General features: G+C 40.8%; 1 pseudogene; it reads right to left on the bottom strand.

Annotated features, from left to right (window-relative positions):
* Positions 1-1,876: 1,876 nt before the first annotated feature.
* LOC111766713 (U6 spliceosomal RNA) lies at positions 1,877-1,977 on the bottom strand (annotated as a pseudogene).
* Positions 1,978-6,933: the final 4,956 nt, after the last annotated feature.

Raw genomic sequence — 6,933 nt, 5'->3', positions numbered from 1 at the left:
AAGAGAGAGTGGAATGAGCTCAGGTTTTGGAGGTGGGTAGGAGCCAGGACCTGTAGCTCTGAGGGCACTGCAAGATGTTTATATTTAATTCTAAGTGCTCTGGGAACCCATTAAAGGATTTTAGATATTGTGTTGTGTGATCTGATTTTTATTTTAAGATCAATCTATTTTCTGTGTAGAGAATGGTTTGGATAGGGCAAGGAGACTGGTTGGTCATGGAGACAGGTAAGTTTGAAAGGGGCTTTGGTGAATTTTGGATGAATTAGATGGAGTGAGGAAAAGGATGAATCAAGATATATTTAAGTTTCTCACCTGGGAAACTAAATGAGAGTAAGAGTAAGGCTGAAGGCTGGAGAACAGGTTTGGAACCTGTTTGGAGGTGAGGAACCAAGAACCCCAGGGGACGTGTTACCTCAGTAATGTCTGTGAATGCATCAGTAGGAATTTCAAGAAGGCACTTGGATATGGGAGTCTCAAATTTCAGGAAGAGATAAGAAATGGATTAGGATTAGAGACAGAGATGCTGATGCTGTTGGCATCTAGATGGCATCAGAAGTCATGGGGTTGGATGAGGTCATGCAAGGAAAGAGAACAGAGAGAAGAGGCAAAGGAACCAGGCTCCCAGCATGTGGAGGCTGGTCAGTAGACGGCCAAGGAGATGGCAAACAAGGAGAGATTGGTACCCAAAAAACTCTGAAGGAGGGTATTTCCAGAGATGGTGTGGGTCATGTGGGCCAGTATTGCTAGGAGATAAAGAAATACAAAAGCAGAGAAATGTGCATTGGGTTGGGCAACATGAAGGTAGTTGTTGATCCTGATAAACGTAGGTTCAGTGAAGTGTTGAGGGCCAAAGCCAGACCAGAGAGGTGGAAGGTGAAGTGAAGACTGCTTGTAGAGGGCATTCTTCCAAGAAATTTGGCTCTGATGAAAGTTTCCTTGTGTGTTTTGAAAGAACAAGCTCTACAGAAGCAGGCTAATAAGATAGGGAATTAATAGATGGATCTGGAACCTGGCAAGAGAGTCCACATGGATGTCAGTAACCCCCAAGATGACTGCTGGAGGACCCCCACCTCTGGAATTCTGCTATCCAGAACAAAGGCTTCTTCCTGGGAACATGGAAAAGTCCTGGATGTTCTCTAGGAACTTTATCATTGGATCCTCACTAAGGGATTGATGAGCAGGGTAATCAATCAAAACAGCAAACAGCTGAAACCCCCTCCCATTCCATTAGCAAAGGGGTGGAATAATTAAGATTAAAAGCCAGGCAGAAACTGGAGCACAGGCTCTTTTTTGCCTTGCTCTTTTTGCCTATGGTCCTGTCCTGCCCTCTGTGTGCCACTATCGTCATTTTTCCTCCGCCGTGTGTCCATGCAAGTAAACCTGGGAATTTATAATCTATAATGGGGAATTGTAGCTTGTAAATCAGCCCTCTTCATCCCTTTTCATCCCCTTCATTACCCCTGCTCTGTTCTTTTCTGTTATTTTCTCCTATTTCTCTCCCTCCCTACCTGAATAAATTACTGTCTTAACTCACCTGGTGTGCTTTTGAAATTCATTTCTGCAGCATCGCCAAGAACCTAGACAGAATCCGGTAACACCAGGGACATTGTCATATTGCAATCTATTGCAATCAGCTTTCCCTTCCTGGTTTGTTCTTTTTGTTTTTGTTTTTCCAGAGTCTCAAGTTCAGCTTTATTAGTTAATAGAATATTAAAATTAAGTGAAGTATATTCTATATAATTTAATTTCAGTTGGCTTCAAATTCCATCAGGGCTACATTCAGCAACAGCAGTCTTTTTAGGTTCCTCAAAACCTTCTGTTCAATCTACAAAGTTCTTTTCTAAATGGGGGAAGGAATAGGAACTCCGTTGCTTTAAAAAATATGGAATGCTTCACCAATTTGCACATCGCTGTCATACAGGGGCCATGCTAATCTTCTCTGTATTGTTCCTGTTTTGATTCCAAAGTTCTCTTTGATTCAATTTTCAATTACAACTAACTGAAAAATCACCTCCTATCATCCTGGCATGAAACCTGGATGTTATTGTCCTGCTAAGTAACCACCAATTACATTGACATAAATAAACGTCCTGAAAGATTGTGTCCTTGTTGGAAAAAGATACCATTTGGGTTACTCCGAAAAAAAAAAAAAAAAGTAAGGTTAGAGCAGAGATGGCAAATACATTCTTAAAGGGGAAAATCTGCTGGCTACCTGTGTTTGCGTGGAAATAAATGGTTTGCATCTTACTGGTTTTCTCATATTTTCATTCCTCTAAGTGACATGCAGTGAGCATCTGCTGTGTGCCAGGCTCTGGGAACCCACAGAGGAGGGACAGACCACGTAGTACCCGCTCCCAGAAATCTCTCAGGCTGTTCAGGAGCCAGGTCTGTAAACCAGCAAGGGCAATTCAGGACAATAGATGTGGCCGCAGCAACAGAAAAAAGCTAGAGATCACATCTGCTGGGATGCGAGCACTAGATTAAGCCCCACAGGAAAAAACAAATCTTGAAGGAGGAGTGAAATTTCCCCAGGTGAACAAGTGGGCAGTGCCTTGAGTGGAAGATTCACCTCGTGCAGAGGCATGGAGCTTGGTGTAGCTGGAACACATGGGGCATCCAGCAGGCTGGTGGCTGATGAGATTGATGGAGAAGGCAGGTCCAGGTCTGTGAGATCTTGATGCTGTGCTAAAGGCTTTGGGTTTCATCCTGAAGGCAACAGGGAGACCACTGTTGATCATGGAAGGGGCATAGTCACATTTGCATTTAGGAAAATCCCAGGGGCAGCATTGCACAGCAGGCAGGAAAGAGGCCTATAAGATACTATACTTGGGTCTCATGGAGTAGGAAATACAGGACTTCTAGGTATCATAAGTCTTGATTAAACTAAAAAGGTCCTTCTGTGCCCTTCACTCCTTCTACAGCAACATCATTCAGGGCATCCCCTCATTCTCCACCTATACCCCTGGCATAGAACATGTTGCTTCTGCCATAAGGCAGATTAGTCCTTCCTGAGGAAATGAGGCCCAGGCATGAGCTGAGTCCTACCAAGGTTGCCTGGGTTCTGATTGCTGCTATTCAGCCAGATGGCCAAAAGAAGATCCAAGACCTGCTGGAGTCAGGGAAGAGGTCAGTGGCAAAGTATGGCTGGACTCCTCTGAGCCGTGCAAGCTGATGAGGAAGACACTGTGAAATTGCAGCTGAAGAGAGGTGCTCACCCTTGGGTGACCAAGGACAATGGTTAGATTTTGTCATTTCCATTCAACAGGCAGCAACATAGTTGCCTGATGAGTTGTCAAATGCCACACAGCTAGTGGTAGAGGCAGGTCAAGTCCAGGGTCATGCTGCATTTCAACACAGATTCTTGTATGTCCTAAAAAGCAAACGTGGGACTTGAAAGGCATTGCTGTTTTGTTTTGTTTTTAATTTGGGTAACTGAGGTAGAGTGGAAATGACAGAATCAAAATGAATTTTAAGAAATAACTTTCTAAATAAAAAATAAATTTAATATGAAAAAAGATTAATAATTTTTGTGAGAAATCTAAATTGTATTATAATTCATGTAATTCATATTATTAGATTAATAATATGAGTGTCAGAAATTTAAAAATCCACTGTATCATTCCTAGAATAAACAAAAAATATTTTAATTTTTTCTGTTTCATCTCTGACTTTGTTTATATTGATAGGAGAAATTAATGTAATTGATACCCTCATGTGTTATTCCATTTTGATGCTGCTTTTTAAATGTATTACTATATTTCAACCATAATATCATATTAATTTATTGTAATTATTTTAAATAACTGTGTAGGACTCTATCAAGTTAAGGCATCAAACATTGCTTAAAAATTTCCTTTTGGTTTATTTTTAGGTTACTTCTACTTATCTTTAATATGAATAATACTCCAAAGACTTACTTTATGCATATAATTTCATTTTTAAAATTAAAAAATAGCTTTACTTAAAATGTGTGAGATATATGTTGTAGCAGTTTGATATTATTGATGAATTCTGAAAAGAAATATTGGATTATGTTTGTAAACAGATCTTTTCCTCTGGGCATATTAGATTATATTGGCTTCATAGGTTTACTTGATTAAGTAATTATGTAAACCTCTTGTGCCAGTAGGGCATTGAGTTCCCACCCTTTGGTGTGTGGGCACTCATAGATAAAAGGCATGACAAAGCACAGAGTTAGGAGTTTTTAACATTGGAGTTTTGATGTTGGAGTTTGATGCTGAAGCCTTAAGCTGGAGCCCCAGGAAGTAAGCTCACAGAGGAAACAGAAGCAAGCCCCAGGAAGAGAGAAACCCTGAGCCCAGAAAAAGGAAGCCTGAGGAAGGGAGGAACCCAGGAAGCCTGAACCCTGGCAGACATCGGCAGCCATCTTGCTCTAATGCATAGAAATAGACTTTGGTAAGGGAAATAACTCATGCTTTATGGCCTGGTATCTGTAAGCTCCTACCCCAGATAAATACCCTGTATAAAAACCAACTGATTTCTGGTATTTTGCATCAGCACCCCTTTGGCTGACTAATATATATGTACGTATGTGTTTGCTTGATTTTAGTTCATTATAAGAAAGTTAAGTTTAGAAAAGGGGAAATTAAATATCACCTTGTAGTCCCAATGCTTAGAATAGTCGTTGTCAAACTTCTGGCATTTAAAAAATGTATATATATATAATATTATTATATTAAAGCATCAGGACTCATATATATGTATAATATTAATAATAGTTTGGACTAGAGCATGCGTAGTGCTTCCACATCTGCTGATTTTTTTCTCATGTCATTATTGTTTTGAAAATGTTCCATGAGTTATTTAATGACACTCCTCTTGTTGGATATTTAGTGTTTTTTATTCACTATAATTAACAACAATACAACCAATTTTGGTTGAGTCTTTGCACACTCCTCTGATTAGTTTCTTAAATTCCTAGAAATGGAATAACTAATGTAAAGAGATTGCATATTTTTCAATTGATCTATAGAGCCACGTTGGTTTCCTGGGTCCACTTAAACTACTCCCTGCTCTATATTAGAATGTCTGTTTTCTCTTGCTCTTGAAAAGAAGCATCTTTATAGAAAGAAAGAAAGAAGAAAGAAAGGAAAGAAAGGAAAGAAGGAAGGAAGAAAGAAGGAAAGAAGGAAGGAAGGAAGGAAGGAAGGAAGGAAGGAAGGAAGGAAGGAAGAAGAAAGAAAGAAGGGAGGGAGTTCTCCAGGGTATATAAATAAGTTCAGATATTCACTGGGTATTGTCATAGTAGGTAGAATTACACATGACAACTGAGGGAGTGCTGAGTTCCTAGTCAAGGAAACTCTGTTGCATTCCCCAATGGAACAGCAACAATCCCAAGTGCAAGGGCAAAGACCAGTGAAGAAGGATGGTCCAATGATGGGCCCTTGATACTGATGACTATGCTTTTGAGCCTGTGTGCTTGAAATTTCAACTAGGCCTAGAGCTGCAGGTTGCCTAAGTGTTACCTCCTGAGAGCTTCCATGTTGCTCAAATGTGGCCACTCTCTAAGCCAAACTCAGCATGTAAATACATTACCTTCCCTCCAGTGTGGTACATGACTCCTGGGGATGAGCCTCCCTGGTGCCAAGGGATTGCTACTAATCACTAACTGGTGATGCAACTAGAAAAAGGCCTTGAATAAAAGCAGGAAATGGTAAAGACAAATGAGTTTATATGGCTAAGAGACTTCAAAATGAGTAGGGAGTTCGTCGGAGGGGTTGTGCTTATGCACGTCTCAGCAGGATCCCAGAGACAGCCTATGTAGATACAACTCTAGGTACTTGGGCTCCTAAGGGCTATGGAGACACACAGTTTCTATGGTCATGGCAGATGGCTCTGGAGTTCAGTGCCTTGCCAGTGGGCCCTACTTTGGAATTTGTGCTCCTGAGTGTGATGGCGTGGGACTCAGATGTGACTGCTCTACACATGCCTCTTCTGTCACTTTTACTGAACCTGTGGTTGGTGCTGGGGTTTGTGTATGCTGAGCAGACTTGAATCTCTGGGCTTTCCATGTGCCAGCTGGGCCTCAGCAGAGTTGCAACACACACTCTCCGGTTTGTTGGACTTACCCAGGTCAGCTGACAGGTACGTGAGAATGGTCAATCACCATGCCAGGGAACTGAGAGGGTCTATGACTGTAAGCAGGAAAATCACATCCATCAGCCATGTGGGATCTAAACTCCCTCTCAATTTAGAGGTGGAATGGACATCATCATCCTAGGGTTCTCAGGATGGAGGAAGAAAATAGGGATTAGCATGGACTTACTGGTATTCTACTATAGAACTGTTGTGACCAGTAATGGAAGAAATTGTATCATTGATGTGGAGACAGTGGCCAGGGAGTTGCTGAGGGCAGGGAGAGGGAAGAGTAGGTGTGATATGGGGGCATTTTCAGGACTTGGAGTTGTCCTGAGTGATATTGCAGGGATATCCTGCCATATCCCACTGAATGGACTGGGGGAGAGCGTAAACTACAATGTAAACTAGAATCCAAGTGGTATAGCAATGCTCCAAAATGTATTCACCAAATGAAATGCATGTGCCACACTGATGAAAGAGATTGTTGATGTGGAAGGTGTGTGTGGGGGGGTGGGGGTGGAGAGTGGGGTATATGGGAAGCTCATATATTTTTTAATGTAATGTTTTTGTGTGATCTGTGTATCTTTAAAAAAAAAAGACAATAAAAATTTACTAAAAAAAAAGAAAGAAAAAAAAAGAGAAAAAGAGAGGGGGAGGGTCTCTAACATTGTGATAGGTAAAAAACTGATTCTCCCATCTTATTTTGGATTTCTTTAATTACTTCTGAAGTCAAATATTTACATCCTTTATTGGCAAGTAATATTTTTGTGTGTTCACTGTTTGTTTGCTTCCTGCATTTTTAAAAAAATAAATTGAGGTGTCTATTTTTTTGTA

This window comes from Dasypus novemcinctus, chromosome 13 (assembly GCF_030445035.2).
Source record: "Dasypus novemcinctus isolate mDasNov1 chromosome 13, mDasNov1.1.hap2, whole genome shotgun sequence".
Classification (NCBI taxonomy): Eukaryota; Metazoa; Chordata; class Mammalia; order Cingulata; family Dasypodidae; genus Dasypus; species Dasypus novemcinctus.
This window is presented reverse-complemented; position numbering and strand designations above follow the sequence as displayed.